Genomic DNA, 17,865 nt, shown 5'->3' on the forward strand with positions numbered 1-17,865 from the left:
GGAATCATAGAATCACAGAATGGTTACAGCACAGAAGGAGGCAATTCAACCCATTGAGCCTGTGCCGGCTCTTTGTAAGAGCAATCCAATTAGACCCATTCCCCCGCTCTTTCCCCGTAGCCCCGCAAATTTTTTGCCCTTCAAGTATTTATCCAATTCCTTTTTGAAAGCGACGATTAAATCTGCTTCCACCACCCTTTCAAGCAGCGCATTCCAAATCATAACTACTCACTGCGTAAAAAGGTTTCTCAGGTTGCCTTTGGTTCTTTTGCCCATTCAGTATCTCAACTACCTCCCCTTTTGCTGAGACTTTGGCAGTACCTTCTTCCTTGGTATAAACAGATGCAAAGTACTCATTTAGCACCTCAGCTATGCTCTCTGCCTCCATGCGGAGATCTCCTTTTTGGTCCCTAATCGGCCTCACCCCTTCTCTTACTACCCGTTCATTATTTATATGCCTATAGAAGACTTTTGGATTCCCTTTTATGTTAACCGCCGTTCGACTCTCATACTCTCTCTTTGCCTCATTTCCTTTTTCACTTAGAATCATAGAATGGTTACAGTACGGAAGGAGGACATTCGGCCCATCGGGTCTGTGCCAGCTCTATGCAACAGCAATTCAGCTAGTCCCATTCCCCTGCCCCATCCCCATAGCCCTGCAATTTTTTTCCTTTCAAGTACTTATCCAGTTCCCTTTTGAAGGCCATGATTGAATCTGCCTCCACCACCCCCTCGGGCAGTGCATTCCAGATCCTAACCACTCACTGTGTAAAAAAAGTTCTTCCTCATGTCACCTTTGGTTCTTTTGCCAATCACCTTAAATCTACGTCCTCTGGTTCTTGACCCTTCCGCCAATGGGAACAGATTCTCTCTATCTACTCTGTCTCGACCCTTCATGATTTTGAATACGTCTATCAAATCTCCTCGCAACCGTCTCTGTTCCAAGGAGAACAACCCCAGCTTCTCCAGTCTATTCACGTAACTAAAGTCCCTCATCCCTGGAATCATTCTAGTTAATCTCTTCTGCACCCTCTCTAAGGCCTTCGCATCTTTCCTGAAGTGCGGTGCCCAGAACGGGACACAATACTCCAATTGTGGCCAAACCAGTGTTTTATAAAGGTTCATCATGACTTCCATACTTTTGTACTCTATGCCTTCATTTATAAAGCCCGGGATTCCGTATGTTTTTATAACCGCTTTCTCAACCTGCCCTGCCACCTTCAATGACTTGTGCACATATACCCCCAGATCTCTTTGCTCCTGAGACCCCTTTTAGAATTGTGCCCTTTAGTTTATATTGCCTCTCCTCATTCTTCCTACCGAAATGTATCTCTTCGCATTTTTCTGCTTTAAATTTCACCTGCCATGTGTCTGCCCATGCCACCAGCCTGTCTACATCCTCTTGAAATCTATTACTATCCTCCTCACTGTTTACTATCCTTCCAAGTTTTGTGTCATCTGCAAATTTGGAAATTGTGCCCTGTACACCCAAGTCCAAGTCATTAATATGTCAAGAAAAGCAGTGGTCCCAGCACCGACCCCTGGGGAACACCACTGTACACCTCCCTCCAGTCCGAAAAACAACTGTTCACCACTACTCTCTGTTTCCTGTCACTTAGCCAATTCTCCTCTGTACTTTCTATGTTCAGTCTCGTTCTAACTTGTATTATTAACCTGACATCTGTCATACGCTCCCTTTTTCTGCTTTATCTTACTCTCTTTCTCTTTCGTCATCCAGGGAGCTCTGCCTTTGGTTGCCGTACCTTTCCTCCTCTTGGGAATGTGCCTAGGAATGAACCACCTCCTCTTTAAAGGCCGCCCATTGTTCAATTACAGTTTTGCCTGCCAATCTTTGATTCCAATTTACACAGGCCAGATCCATTCTCAACCCAATGAAATTGGCCTTCCTCCAATTAAGTATTTTTACTCTAGATTGGAGAGAGAAGTAGAGAGGCAGAGGGGTTTAGGGAATTACAGAGCTTAAGGCCTATACAACTGAAGCCACAGCCGCCAATGGTGGGGCAAAGGAAATCAGGGATGCACAAGAGGCCAGAATTAGAGGAACGATGAGTTCTTGGAGGGTTGTACGGCTGGAGGAGGTTACAGAGAAAGGGAGATGGGGCCATGGAGGGAATTGATGAGAATTTTAAATTCCAGGCATTGCTGGACCAGGAGCCAAGTAGGTCAGCATGCACAGGGGTGATTAGTGAATGGGGACTTGGTGAGAGTTAAGATGCGGGCAGCAGAACTTTGGATGAGCTGAAGTTTTGGGAGGGGGAAGATGAGAGGCCGGCCAGGAGAGCATTGGAATAGTCGAGTCTGGAGGTAACAAAAGCAAGGATGAGAGTTTCAGCAGAAGAAAGCTTTACGATTCTACATAGCAGTTGCACTATAAAGTTCGTGTGCTTTTAGGCTAGTTGGCTATTGATCTTTTCTCCTAACTACACAATATCCACAACTTCAAATTGTTAATGCTTATACTTCATGGCCTACTCCTGTTCCTATGTTCAGTGATTTTCAGTGCTATCAAAGCAGGGTATGTCATTAGTAGAAAAAAGTGTCAATGTTGGGGAAGAGAGCATTTTTTTTCATTAGTAACTCTCAGATCAGTTACAGACCAGCTCGCCTTATTCTTCTCCAGCAATGTATTTCATCTCAACAACCAACTTGCATTTATATAGCTCCTTTAATGTAGTAAAACATCCCACAGCACTCCAGAGGAGCATTATCAGACAACAAAAATGCAGAGTTCTCAGTAGGTTGTACAGCTAGAGGAGGTTACAGAGATAGGGAGGGGCAAGGCCATGGAGGGATTTAAACACAAGGAAGAGAATCTTTAATTTGAGGCATTGTTGGGCCAGGAGCCAACGTAGGTCAGCAAGAACTGGGGTGATGGGTGAACAGGACTTGGTGCAAATTAGGATACAGCAGCAGAGATTTGGATAAACTCAAGTTTATGGAGGATTTGAGGCCAGCCAGGAGAGCATTGGAACTGTCAAGTCTGGAGATAACAAATGCATGGATGAGGCTTTCAGCAGCAGATGGCGCTGAGGCAGGGCAGACATGGGCGATATTACAGAATTGAAAGTAGACAATCTTAGTGATTGAGAGGATAGAGGGTCGGAAGCTCAGCTCAGGGACAAATAGGATGCTGAAGTTGCGAATCGTCTGATTCAGCCTGATACAGTGGCCAGGGAGGGGGATGGAATCGGTGGTGAGGAAACAGAGTTTGTGTTGGGGGAGCGAATACAATGGATTTGGTCTTCCCAATGTTTAACTGGAGGAAATTTCTGCTTATTCAGTACTGGATGTCAGTCATGCAGCCTGACAACACAGAGGCAGTGGAGGGGTTGAGAGAGATGGTGGTGAGTTAGAGCTCAAATAATCTTCCACTATAGTAATGCTGGCATTTCAATTTTCCACACCAGTTATCCTAATGACTGCTGAGCAAGACTGCCAACTAAGTGCCAGTTTTGGCCTGTAGATTTATACCCATTATTAATTGGGTTGAGACGAGTAAAATATTTCACACTTGGAACATGCAGTTGGCAGATTTTTGCTCCTTCATCTTGAGCTGCATTTGAATTTTGTCCCTGAACCCTTCACAAATGAATTATATTTACACACACACACACCCCCCATCACGAGATACGGATAAGCATTTCAATCCGATTTCAGGCTTCCCATAAAATTCAAGTCCAGTGACTCGGTTCTCCTTCCATTATCAGGCTATGTTTCGCTGAATATAAAAACACAAATTCCTGTATTGAGTAACCTTGGAGAGCTCTTTCCTCACGATCGGGCTATAGTACAAACACTCACGATAATTCAACGCTTGAGCAGGCAGAGACTCTCTTTGATGCTTTTAACTAATGATAAAGAAGGGGGTGTCAGTTCAGCGTTTAGAAGAGATTGCCAGCCTTGGAGGAACCCAACACCTCCCCTATTACAATAAAACTGCATCGCCCACCCTGACAGGCACGAATTATTACTGTTCGACTGGCAACACATCCTGGAAAAAGACGTCCCGTCCCCCTCCCCTCAAAAAAAAGGTTTCATAGTAACCCATCGTTCAAAAAGACCTGCAGAGGAACCGTGAGGAAAACACCGAATACAGCGGGGCTTCTGCCTCGATTTATTACCTTCACCTGGAGGGCGATCTCTCTCCATATATAAAACACCAGGACTTTTTTTTTATACCTACCGAAAGTTAATTGCAGTTAAACGCCCATTCTTTGTAATTCGTTTCCTTCCTCTTCCCTTGTGCGTGTTTTAATGCGCGGATTTTACGTTTAATTTATTTCTCACACGAGCGCAGTCCCGGCCGGCAGCGTCTCTCGAGCCCCTTTTTAAATCGCTCGAGCACAACCTGCCAGGCAACGCCGCCGAGCCCAGTGAGCATGCGCTCTCCTCCCTCCTCTCCCCGCCCCAACATTCGGCATCGGACGCGCCGCGCACCCTTCCCTGCATCCGAGTCCCAGTCCCAGTCCGACCCGCTGATCAGAAAGACAGCGCCGCCGCTTACCTGCCGTCGCTGCGAGCCCCTCACGCATCCTTTTTAATGAAATAACAACGCTTGCTCCCCTACCCCGTGCTCGTGTGGAAAGTTCCAGAAGGGCAAAGCCAACCGATGGCAGCAAACCTGGCCTGCACGGGGTCCTCGCCACCCTTGCTCCTTTAGCTCTCTCACTATCTGCCTGCATTAATTTCGGGTTCAACAACAACAATAACGGCGCTCGAGCAGGCCACGCGCCGGGTGAAATACTGCCACCCGCCGGTCAGCTGAGTTCCTTCAATTTGACACACACCCCACAGCGGCCGCTGCGCACAATAGAGATACTGTGCAAGTGTAAAGTGATATCTATTTAACTTTGCAGCAAATGCGACAAAGGAGAGAAAACACATTTGGAGAATATCGATCTTAACATCATGGATTAAAGGAACGTTTTATATTACTTTATTCTGCCAAGTACGTTTTTAAAAAAATATTTCACTTTCTATCCTACCCCTCCCAGAAAATTTGCACCATCAAAACCTTGGCCTGTGGGAAAATGCAAAACCTTATTGCTCAGCGGTCTGCATGACTCACTCTTTCGTAAGGTAGTCTGGAACAAGAAAGGCCATTCAACCCATTGAGACGTTTTTCAACAGGCGGCCTCCCATCTCCTGATAGATCTTTTCCCAAAATGTTCCTGTGTAGATTTAAAGATTTCCTGTATAGGTTTCCTGTGTGCTGCTGAAAGCAGCCAATTGAATCTTTCAAAGCATATTACACCAATGATACTGCTTTGCAAAATAATACATTTTTAATTTTAACACCACGATTACAATACTGTTGTAAAATGATAAATATTATTTGTTAAGCATTTCCTGTGCAGTTTATTATAGTTAATTTAAATTAATACTCATTCAAGTATAAAAGGTCTATAGGCAAATACATACACAAAAATAAAATCATAATAGCATCCAGGCTTTCTCCCAACCTGCTCCCTCGACCTCCTCCTGATAACTGTCTCTCCTTGGTCCAAAGTTTGCTGACAATTGCTCTCTCTCCACTGGTCTATTTGACCTTCAAAACTACTGTCATCAAGTCTTCCTTAGAAAGTCCACCCTGGATTCTCTGTCCTATCCAACTTCCACCATATCCTTTCCTCCCTTTCTAGGGTTCTCAAACACATAGTTGCCACCCAACTTTGCACTTAGCTCTCTCATTACTCCTTATTTGATCCTTTCAACCTGGTTGAATTCCTGTCCAGACTGCCGTGGGCAAAGTCACCAAGCTATTCTATGTGACTGCAACTGGAGTGCTTTATCTCCTCATTCTCCTCAACCTTTATGCAGCTTCCAATGTAGTTGACCACTCCATCACCCCCCGCCACACATACACACACACATCGCCTCTCCTCTATGGTGCTACCCTATCATGATTCCACTCCCACCTATCCCAACACGACCAGCACATTTTTCTGAAATGGCTTATCCTACCACGCAGTTGTCTCCCCCAAAATTCCATCCTTGGCTCCCTCTTGATCCTGAGCTATATGTTCTCATCAACATTATGCATAATCACTTTTCATATATAGAAACATAGAAAATAGGAGCAGGAGTAGGCCATTCAGCCCTTCGAGCCTGCTCCGCCATTCAATATGATCACGGCTGATTCTCTATCTCAATACCATATTCCCGCTCTCTCCCCATACCCCTTGATGCCTTTTGTGTCTAGAAATCCATCTAGCTCCTTCTTAAATATATTCAGTGACTTGGCCTCCACAGCCTTCTGTGGTAGAGAATTTCACAGGTTCACCACCCTCTGAGTGAAGAAATTTCTCCTCCTCTCAGTCCTAAATGTCCTACCCCGTATCCTGAAATTGTGACCCCTCATTCTGGAGCCCCCAGCCAGGGAGAAACATCCTCCCTACATCCAGTCTTTCTAGCCCTGTCAGAATTTTATATGTTTCAATGAGGTCTCCTCTCATTCTTCTAAACTCTGGTGAATACAGGCCTACTCGACCCAATCTCTCCTCATACGACAGTTCTGCCATCCCAGGAATCAGTCTGGTGAACCTTCGCTGCACTCCCTCTATGGCAAGTTTATTCTTTCTTAGATAAGGAGACCAAAACTGCATACAATACTCTAGGTGTGGTCTCACCAAGGTCCTGTATAACTGCAGTAAGACATCCTTGCTCCTGTACTCCTATCCTCTTGCAATGAAAGCCAACATACCATTTGCCTTCATAACTGCTTGCTGCACCTGCATGTTTGTTTTCAGTGACTGGTGTACAAGGACACCCGCGTCCCTTTGTACATCAACATTTCCCAGTCTATCAACATTTAAATAATACTTTAACTTTCTGTTTTTACTTCAGAAGTGGATAAATTCACATTTATCCATGTTATACTGCATCTGCCATGTATTTGCCCACTCACTCAACTTGTCTAAATCGCCTTAAAGCCTCTTTGCATCCTCCTCACAACTCACGATCCCACCTAGTTTTGTGTCATCAGCAAACTTTGAAATATTACATTTGGTTCCCTCATTCAAATCATTGATATATATTGTGAATAACTGGGGCCTAAGCACTGATCCCTGCGGCACCACACTAGTCACTGCCTGCCACCCTGAAAAAGACCCATTTATTCCTACTCTCTGTTACCTGTCTGTTGACCAATTTTCAATCCATGCCAGTATATTACCACCAATCCCATGTGCTTTAATTTTGCACACTAACCTCTTATGTGGGACTTTATCAAAGGCCTTCGGAAAATCCAAATAAACCACTTCCACTGGTTCTCCCTTATCTATTCTACCAGTTACATCCTCAAAAAACTCCAGTAGGTTTGTCAAACACGATTTCCCTTTCATAAATCCATGCTGACTTTGTCTAATCCCGTTGATATTTTCTAAGTGTCCTGTTATCACATCCTTTATAACAGACTCTAGCATTTTCCCTACTACTGATATTAGGCTAACCGGTCTGTAGTTCCCTGTTTTCTTTCTCCCTTCTTTTTTAAATAGTGGGGTTACATTTGCCACCTTCCAATCTGCAGGAACTGTTCCATCATCTATAGAATTTTGGAAGATGACAACCAATGTATCCACTATTTCCATGGCTACCTCTTTTAGTACTCTGGCATGCAGATTATCAGGCCCTGGGCCTGATATATATACTGACAATCCCCAGCTTTACTTCACTACAACCAACCTCAACTACTTGACTTTTGCTGTGCTGTTCTGCCTGACTGCATGTCCAACATCAAGTCGTGGACATGCCTAAACTTTCTCCAGCTCAATATCAGCGAGGCAAAGCAATCCTTTCTCGCTCCAGCCAGAAACTTTGCAGCTTAGCCCTGTCTCCACCCCCGTTTCTAGCTGTTCACCAAGGCTGAATCGAATAGTGTTCTGTTTGACCTGAGCTGAGCTTCAAACCTTATATGTGGTTTATCATCAAGACTGCCCACTTCCACTACTCCAATATCACCTATCTTGTCCACTACCTTACCCCCACCATCACCAAAACCCTCATCCATGCCTTCATCACCTCTAGCCTCAACTTTTCTAACACTCTCCTTGCTGACCTTCTGAGTTCCACCCTACATAATCTCTAACTTATTTAGAACTCCACCACCACAATCCTGACTCGCATTAAGTTCCGGTCCCTTATCATCTGTGTCAACTCTGACCTCCACTGACTCCCTATCCCCCAGTGCATTCATTTCAAAATTCACATCCTTATTTAAATTCAATCTACAGCCTTGTTTCACCCTACCTCTACAACATCCTCCTGGCCTACTTTCTTATTCATTTGCCTCCAGCCTACTGAGTGCACCCCTCATAAGAACATAAGAAATAGGAGCAGGAGTAGGCCAATCGGCCCCTCGAGCCTGCTCCGCCATTCAATAAGATCATGGCTGATCTGATCCTAACCTCAAATCTAAATTCATGTCCAATTTCCTGCCCGCTCCCCGTAACCCCTAATTCCCTTGACTTCTAGGAAACTGTCTATTTCTGTTTTAAATTTATTTAATGATGTAGCTTCCACAGCTTCCTGGGGCAGCAAATTCCACAGACCTACTACCCTCTGAGTGAAGAAGTTTCTCCTCATCTCAGTTTTGAAAGAGCAGCCCCTTATTCTAAGATTATGCCCCCTCGTTCTAGTTTCACCCATCCTTGGGAACATCCTTACCGCATCCACCCGATCAAGTCCCTTCACAATCTTATATGTTTCAATAAGATCGCCTCTCATTCTTCTGAACTCCAATGAGTAGAGTCCCAATCTACTCAGCCTCTCCTCATATGTCCGCCCCCTCATCCCCGGGATTAACTGAGTGAACCTTCTTTGTACTGCCTCGAGAGCAAGTATGTCTTTTCTTAAGTATGGACACCAAAACTGTATGCAGTATTCCGCGTGCGGTCTCACCAATACCTTATATAACTGCAGCAATACCTCCCTGTTTTTATATTCTATCCCCCTAGCAATAAAAGCCAACATTCCGTTGGCCTTCTTGATCACCTGCTGCATTCTTTAGCCTGTATTCTGACACCTACATAAGCAGGCATCTGAGGCTGGTGGTTGGTAAAGTAACATGAGCTGTCAGCAGGAGAGAGGATGGCATCATGAAGGCAGACTCTAGCCAAGCCACTTGTGAAGAGTCCTGAATCTGAGCACCCACTGATCAGCAGGTGGTACAGCCATCAGTCATCAAACCCCAGCATACTGGCACTTCCTTCCTAAAGCCCTTCACCTTGTCACATCTCTCCCACCTTCAAAAATTTCTCAAATCCTAGCACTTTAAATGCACTTTTGGTCACCTCCCTAATCCTTTGCAGCAAGAAATTTAACAACCTCACTAGAGCAGCTAAGGTAACCTGGATGAGCATCAAATTCACATGGAAACACTAAGGACCACCTTGAAGGACCTAAGACTGATGGCAGGGGTCACAGCAAGTCCAATTCCATCCTCAGAACCAATATCTAAGAAGGTTTGACACAATGCAGCGCTTCCTGGAGTGAAGCAGGAAAAGTGGCACCAAGAAAAATTGAATCTAACTCGCCTGACAGAGTGTCCTCCAGACCACTCACTGCATCCCACATAGATGCTTTGACTATGTGGCCTTTAGGCATTGGGGGATATTTAGAGAGACTGATGGCAACTGGCATCCGGGAGATTTAGGACACCACCTCACAGCGACTGTAGGATCAAACTAATACCATCAGATCTGCCCTCCTGCTGATCAGTGGGCGTTCAGATTCAGGACTCTTCACAAGTGGCTTGGCTAGAGTCTGCCTTCATGATGCCATCCTCTCTCCTGCTGACAGCTCATGTTACTTTACCAACCACCTGCCTCAGATGCCTGCTTATGTAGGTGTCAGAATACAGGCTAAAGCTCCTCACACACTTACAGTGGCAACACAGCCTCCCATGACTCAGAAGCCTTGAGATGCGGGCCACCTCGGTCCCAAGAGGCTCATGGTACCACAGTGCAGCCTCAAATATTACCTTGGCACAGCACCAGTACAGGTATAAGAACAGCCCAGAGAGACACAGTGGTAACAAAGAAGCACTTGTTGTAAATATATACATGCACATTAAAACCATTTTGTGATATGAAGTCTGTTTTCCAAGGAATATCTGTTCTTTGGTTTTTGTGTTTGAGAGGATGTGTGGAGGTCAATGGGACACAAAAAGCTCCTTCAGTGTTTCCTTATTGAACCATTGCCTACCTAAGCAGACCTCTTCTACGACATCATCAAGGAACAGTGTGTTCTGCAGACTCTGGCGAAAAGGTCACTCTAGTTAGTCTTCTTCACCTTTTGGTGTAGCCTTATCCTGTGTGCCTCTAATTTGCTCTACCTTCTGTTCCTGTCCTGCCTCCATTATAAGGACATATATGGAAATGGCCAGAATGAACCCCATGGTAGGGGATCCATGACAGAGGGTGGGAAGCAAAACATTTCCCTACTTCAAACAGTTAAAAATGGCTTGCAAAATCCTTTCTTAGTAGCATAGCTGAGAAAATTTTTTCTAACTTTTTTCGTCAAAGAAGTTTCAGGCAAAGTCTGTGGACTTTAAAGGCTTATGAAACTCAATCACTTCCTGGTTTAATGCTTATGCAAGTAACTTAGCCCTCTTTTCTACAAGCTTAACTTAAATCAGAAACAATTCTGGTGTAAATCGTGGAGTATTTGAACAGCAGTTTTGTCCCTCAGTGTCCTATCATTTGCAAACATGCACCACTTTCAGGGCAGGCACATCTTCAGACAACAGCCAATTCTACCGGAATTTAGCATGTATTTTAGATCAGGGTGTAACTCTGGTGTATCTGACTCATACCCCAAATGTCACCTTGATCAGAGGTGCACCACTGTTGAACCAAAAAAGTTGTAATTTTGGGCCCAACTTTTTAAACCATGGATTTTAAAAATAATAATGTTCAGTTCCATTATGGCCTATGCCATTTTGTATCAGATAGTGAAAAAGAACAACAGAGCTTTCTACAGTGGCAAAGGCTATGATGCTGAGTACAACAAATGTTTCATATAATCCGTGCCCTTTTTAGCTTTTAGGCTGCACCATAAAGATTTCTGATGTATATTCAATTGTACTTTCAGATTGTCAACTGGCTGAAGGTCAAACATTGTGGTGAGGGCAGGCACTACTGTGATGTAACACATTGGATCTCCAGAGCATTTCAATACAGAGTGACAGAATGTGGGTTCTTGCCTAAAAATCCTGAAAGAATAATTTCAACTGTTCCATCACAGAGAGATGCTAAACAAAGCACAGATGCTTCCTTATACAGAGGGGGAAAGAATCAGATGGTTAATTACTCAAGCTAGTCTTACCCACCTCATAGTGACTGAAGATAGGTAAGGTGGTCTCTTGATTGAGAAAGTGAGTGGGGGCAGGGAGAATACAAAAAGAAAAATAAAGAAGAAAACGAAAAAAATTATAGCCTCACGCAAAATAAGTGAGCTAAGGTAACAATAATTATAGGCTTGAAAAGCTTGACAGTGTGTGATTAAATAAACACAAATATTAAAGTAATATTTTAGTTTTCTTAATAATGATAGAAAAATCTGTGGATACCATTTAAGTAAAATCCACAAAGGAACAGTGAATTTCTATTTGAGCTTAATTGTTTAGATTTACAGAAGACTAACCAGCAAAGAAAACAAAAATATAAGTTCAATACACTGAGGGTCTTTTTCTGAAAAATAGTTTTGGTCACATCAAAGCTAAAAAGAAGGATATGTGTTCCAGGACTGCTGTTTTTACCAAGGCCATTTATCAACATCATTAGGAAGTTTGTACAGAGGCTTAAACAAATTTTTCACAACTTAAAATGCTTTTCTCAATGCTCTGTTCCATGATGTTTCTTGGTAAAAAATGTGCGGCGGTGGTCTACACATGAAAAATTCATTGACATCAAAGCATTGACAGAGTCTGCAATATGCAGGACTATTCTAGTTAAGCTTGTAAGGCCCTAAGGATTCAGACACATTAATTGGGTCATGTTGCTGCAGCTTTCTTATAAAATATTAAAAACACTTCACTGTTATTGCAACAGAGACATCTATTTTCAATTATTTTCCTCAAACTGTATTATTTCAGGACTATTCAATGAGCAGGAACCCATAAGAAATTGTTTATTTGATTTCCGACCTTCTGAATCACTAATTTCCTGAATCACTTTTATGCTATCTCCACTGCTGGGAGTTATGTTACAGCTTTCATGTGGAAGGACACTTTGGGCAGATTTTCACCTGGTTTTGACGAAAACATCTAGCCATCATTTTCCATTTTCCACTAAACCATCTGCCCAGAACCACACAAATTTTTCATTAGCAGAAAAACAGCGCATTCACTCAGAGTCGTTTTTAATCATTGAAAATTGTCATTAGCTTTGTATTCAAGTACTAACACTTCACACCTGTGTGACATCTTCTAAGAAAAATACATACAGAGCTGATGTATCTGAATTATAATGTTGGCAAAATTATAGCGCATAAATCATTAACAGACAAAGCATTAATCAAAAGTAACTTAACAAGAACAAGAATGGCTGCTATGTTTACCTACGTACACTGTACTTTAAAAAACAAATCCACTGTGTGAAGGACTTTGAGACATTTCAATTGTAGTGCAAGTCCTGTAACTAGCTGGAACGATCTGACCATAAATTAATGTATATGTCTGTACTGCTTGTACTGCTGCAAAACATTAGAAATTCTTCCAAGCTTGCCATGCTAACACTTTGCTATTATGGAAAACCACTGTAGACCAGTAAGGTTCTGTTAAGATGGCCCGTATGCTGTAATACTGCTCCTCATTTTTCTCAGAATACTGAGCCTTTCTTTAAATTAGAAAAACCGTTACTGTTATCAGGGTGAAGCGATAACTTTGTTGAATCTGCAATGTCAGTGCAAGTATTTGATAGGACCATTGAATAGAACAAAATATAGCAGACAAAAGACAGAACAGAACAGAATAGAACAGAACAGAACAAACTCGAGAAAATAGCATTAAAATCATTTACGTTTGTTCCCAGAAATTGAGATAATTATTAACTCTATCTGTATTTCACAGTGCTGGCCAATAAAGTCATTAAACTAAATTGTTGTTGTGAGCTTGATTATCTGGTGTGCGAAACCACAAGACTCCACCTTTGGAGGGTCAACACGTGGTGTGATAAGGACTTTATAAATGCAAATTATTTTACAGTCAGTAAAAGAATTGACCTATGTAAGTTCTATGTGCGTAGGCACAATGAGTGTACAACCCTTCGAGAACTCTGCGTTCCTCCAATTCTGGCCTCTTGTGCGTCCCCGACTTCCTTTGCCCCAATATTGGTGACCGTGCCTTCAGCTGCCTAGGCCCTACGTTCTGGAATTTCCTTCCTAAACCTTCCCGCTTCTCCGCCTCTCTCTCCTTCTTTAAGATGCTTCTTAAAACCTACCTCCTTGACCAAGCACCTGTCCTAATGTCTCTTTCTTTGACTCATATCAATTTTTGTCTGATTACACTCCTGTAAAGCGCCTTGGGATGTTTTACTACGTTAAAGGTGCTAGATAAATGCAAGTTTTTGTTGTATTCACTTGTTACAGTATTTAACAGTTTTTACCAGTGAAGAAGAACCATTCCTGAGGTAAATACATAATATATGGCCATACATAACATTTAAAATATTATCTTTTATTTAGAATTACAAAGAATTTACAGCAATGAAACAGGCCATTTGGCCCAACTGGTCTTTGCCGGTGTTTATTCTCCATGTGAGCCTTCTCTCACCCTACTTCATCTAACTCTATCAGCATACCCTTCTATTCCTTTCTCCCACATGCACTTATTTAGCTTCCCCTTAAATGCATCCATGCTATTCGCCTCAACAACTCCATGTGGTAGCAAGTTCCATATTCTAACCAACCTCTGGGTAAAGAAATTTCTCCTGAATTCCTTATTGGATTTATTAGGGACTACCTTATATTTATGACTCCTTGTTTTGGATTCCCCCACAAGTGGAAACATCGGGCCGCTAAATTGGGCCGTGTAGCACCCGTTGTTTCACCGCTACACGGCCTCTCCGACATCCAAGATGGCATCTTGAATGCGCACGCACGTTTCCTGCGTGACATGCGCTAGACGCCATCGTGGTATAGGAGTTAGCACAGGTGCAGATAACGAATGCTGGAATCATGTCAAGTAGGGAGAAAATAGCTTCAATCAGTGTGCAATGCTGATTTAAAGTGATGGACACCATTTTGGGACCTAACGCTTAACTCAACGCTCAGTCTTAACCCTGACAATCTGAACGTGTCTTAGAGTGCCTAGAAGACCCCCACTGGCGCTATTTAAAGGAACCATGCAGGATTTACAGGTTAGTGGCTGGATTATTGCTTCTAGCTGCCGAGACACTTGTAACTGTTTTTGGAGATCTCCTAGATTTCAATACTAGGGCGTGGGGACGTAGCCTAACATTTAGAGCCAGGACGTGCAGGAGTGAAGTTAGGAAATGCTCTACACGCAAAGGGTGAGAGACGTCTGGAACGCTCTTCTGCAGATGGCAGTTGATGCTAACTCAATTGTGAATGTTAAATCTGAGATTGATAGATTTCTGTGAACCAAGGGTATTAAGGGATATGGGGCTAAGACGGGTATCTGGAGTTAGGTCACAGGTCCACCATGATCTCAATGAATGGTGGAACAGGCTTGAGGGGCTAAATATCACTGCCACTTGCTGCCTCTTGATATGTGCCACATTCTCCTGCAAGAAAGCAGGACGTATGTCTGGGTGATGTACCTGTCATGGTTGAATAGCTGCCAGTGTGTGTGGCCTGCGACTTGTGGTGGGTGGCTTGAAACAGTGGTAACGTGTAAGAGTGAGAGGAAGCATCTGATTGGACGAGTTGAGTACTGATGGAAAGATTTTATTGGTATGTGGGCGATGGGGGGTGTAGTGTGTGGTGCAGTTGGTAGGAGACGCCACTTGACAGTTGATCTCACTCACCTTGACCACTCATGTCAAAGCACTGAACTTCTTCCTGCACTACATCCATGCTAATGATGCTGTGCGCTGACAATGACTTCGTTCCCCCGCTGCCTCCCACTGTGTATTAAGGGATATGGGGCTAAGACGGGTATATGGAGTTAGGTCACAGGTCCACCACGATCTCATTGAATGGTGGAACAGGCTTGAGGGGCTAAATATCACTGCCACTTGCTGCCTCTTGATATGTGCCACATTCTCCTGCAAGAAAGCGGGACGTATATCTGGGTGATGTACCTGTCATGGTTGAATAGCTGCCAGTGTGTGTGGCCTCCCTTTTGAGTATATGTTTGGAGGGCCTCTTGCTCCCCCCCCCCACCCGTGGATATAGGATGTCCCTCCTTCTGTCCACATCTTGCACCCAAGGTCTCTAGTGCATCAGCAGAGAACCTTGGTGCATGCACTCTTGCAGGCTGGTACGAACACAGATCGGCAGATTGGTAAGGTCTGGCATGCAGATTGGAGGATGTGGGATTTAGTTGTGCGCAACTTTTATTCAATATTTTAACATAACTCATCGGTGTGTAAACATAGGGATGGGACCTGCATCTGTGCTTTACATGTGCGATGTCTGATCTCTGGTCAGACTCCATGCAGACAGTAGACGGTTATTTTCAGCAAATAGCAGGGATTGCTAAGAAACAGACTCCCTTTAAGAGATTGAGCTCCCTCTGGTGGTGGAAAGTGCATTGATTTCATGTGCAAGGCCTGGAAAGGAAGGCTGATTGTCGGTAAGTGCTCTGGTGGGTTCAAACTTGCGTTCTGCCTGTGCAGGGTCCATCGGGTGTGGGTATGTGCTACAACCGTCCAAAATGGACCCTTATTGAATTTCTCCCCCCTAGTTTTGGATTCCTCCACAAGTGGAAACATCTTCTCTATGCCTACCCTATCAAACCCCTTTATAATTTTAAACACCACTATTAGGTCCTTCTAGAGAAAAGAGCCCCAGCCCGATCAGTCTTTCCTGATAGTTATAACATCTCAGTTTTAGTACCATCCTTGTAAATCTTTTTTGTACCTCCTCCAGTGCCTCTGTATCCTTTTTGTAATATGGAGACCAGAACTTTGCCTAATACTCTAAGGGCTCAATTTTACAGAGTGCGTTAGGGGCGGGGGCTCGAAAAATCGTGGAAATGCCGTTCCGGTTTGGAAGCCGGCACCAACCTGCCGACCTCCGAGTTTCCCAGGGACCCACCTGTGTGCGTGTGGGTGACCTGAAACCGGAAGACCCACCAGCAATTAAAGCTGGCGGGATGACAGTTAAAGAGCCAAATGTATCTCATTGAGGTACTTAAGGCATTTTACTTGTGGCGGATTAAGTGATTATAATGATTTTTAACTTACATGGGCGGCTTGCCCACCGCTTCTGATTCACGCCTGGTGATGTCCCACTCTTTACCGCCCCCACCCGATATCCTCCTGATGTCCCTCTCTCCACCCCGATCTTCCCCTCTACCCTCCCCCCGATCGTCCACTCCCCACCCCGATCTTCCGTTCCAAGATGACATTTTGCTCTCTCTCTTTCTCGCTCCCCCTCCCCCGCGTTGCAGCTTCTGTCAATCAGGCTGGCTGCCGGGCACGAAACCTGGAGAGCACGTTAATCATCAGCAATCATCATGTGATCGCGTCGGAAACGGTAAGTTTTGTTTATGTGGGTTTGCCGCGCACACCTTCACCCCCCCCCCCCCCCCGCTGCTAACCCACCACCATTTCAAAATTGAGCCCTAATTGTGGTCAAAACAAGGTTCTATATAAGTTTAACTTACATAGTTATAACCAATAAGTTACATCACTTCATATACGAGTCATATCCCTGTGATAATGATGCCAGGCACCCAGCCCTCCTCAGACTAGTTTATCACCAACCACTCTTCCCAATGTGTCCTTTAAATTTAAAGGTGCATTGAAATTTTGCAGACAGATGTGTAGGAGTGTCACTCGACAAGTGAGAGTGGTGGGAGGGAATGCACTGGCTATTGGCCAGAATATAAACAGTCAGCGAGAAGAAAAGAGAGAGAAACCAAACACAAAAGCACATGGAGGGAGCTGAGATTTCCTAGCTTCTTTCAAGAAGTATTAAGTTGCCCAGAAGTATACAGCAAGTCATTCAGGCTGGTTACAGATTCAGTTGCTAACTCAATTCCTCCTGTCGTGTCACCCTAATCAGAGAGTATCAACACCTAAAACAGATGATCTGGTCATTTAATTTGATGCTGTTTGTGGGATCTTTCCTACATTACAACAGTGACTAGAAACGCTGTGGGATGTCCTGAGGTCATGGAAGGTGCTATATAAATGTGTGTTCTTTCTTTCTTTATAGGCCCAAAGCTCGGGAATTCCCTCCCTAAACCTTTCCACCTCTCTCTCCTTTCAGGCTCCTCTTTGACCAAGGTTTTGGTCACCTGTCCTGATATCTCCTTAAGTGGCTCGGTGTCAAATTTTGTTTGATAATGCTCCTGTGAAGCACCTTGGGACTATTTTTCTCTATTATTATTTTTTCTCCTTCTCATTAAGGCTCCTATAAGCAATGCAATGTTTTCCAATAAGGAGGCTCACGAGGCAACTGACTTCCTCATATACTTTTGGCAGTGCCACTCTTACTGGCTGTTACACTTGGAATGTAAACAATTTTACAACACCAAGTTATAGTCCAGCAATTTTATTTTAAATTCACAAGCTTTCGGAGATTTTCTCCTTCCTCAGGCAAATCTCCGAAAGCTTGTGAATTTAAAATAAAATTGCTGGACTATAACTTGGTGTTGTAAAATTGTTTACAATTGTCAACCCCAGTCCATCACCGGCATCTCCACATCACACT

At 43.8% G+C, this 17,865-nt stretch overlaps 1 protein-coding gene across 2 annotated transcripts in view; it reads right to left on the reverse strand.

The window, feature by feature from the left end:
- mgat5 (alpha-1,6-mannosylglycoprotein 6-beta-N-acetylglucosaminyltransferase) overlaps window positions 1-4,698 on the reverse strand; it is a 135,771-nt gene extending 131,073 nt beyond the window's left edge. The window contains exon 1 of one of the 2 annotated variants that reach the window (XM_067987255.1): window positions 4,526-4,698. The gene's annotated coding sequence lies outside the window, so the exon portion shown is untranslated. Of the gene's footprint in view, window positions 1-4,204; window positions 4,361-4,525 lie in introns of those variants that run through there. The other variant, XM_067987254.1, reaches the window with a different exon arrangement.
- Window positions 4,699-17,865: the final 13,167 nt, after the last annotated feature.

This window comes from Heptranchias perlo, chromosome 7 (genome assembly GCF_035084215.1).
Source record: "Heptranchias perlo isolate sHepPer1 chromosome 7, sHepPer1.hap1, whole genome shotgun sequence".
Taxonomy (NCBI): Eukaryota; Metazoa; Chordata; class Chondrichthyes; order Hexanchiformes; family Hexanchidae; genus Heptranchias; species Heptranchias perlo.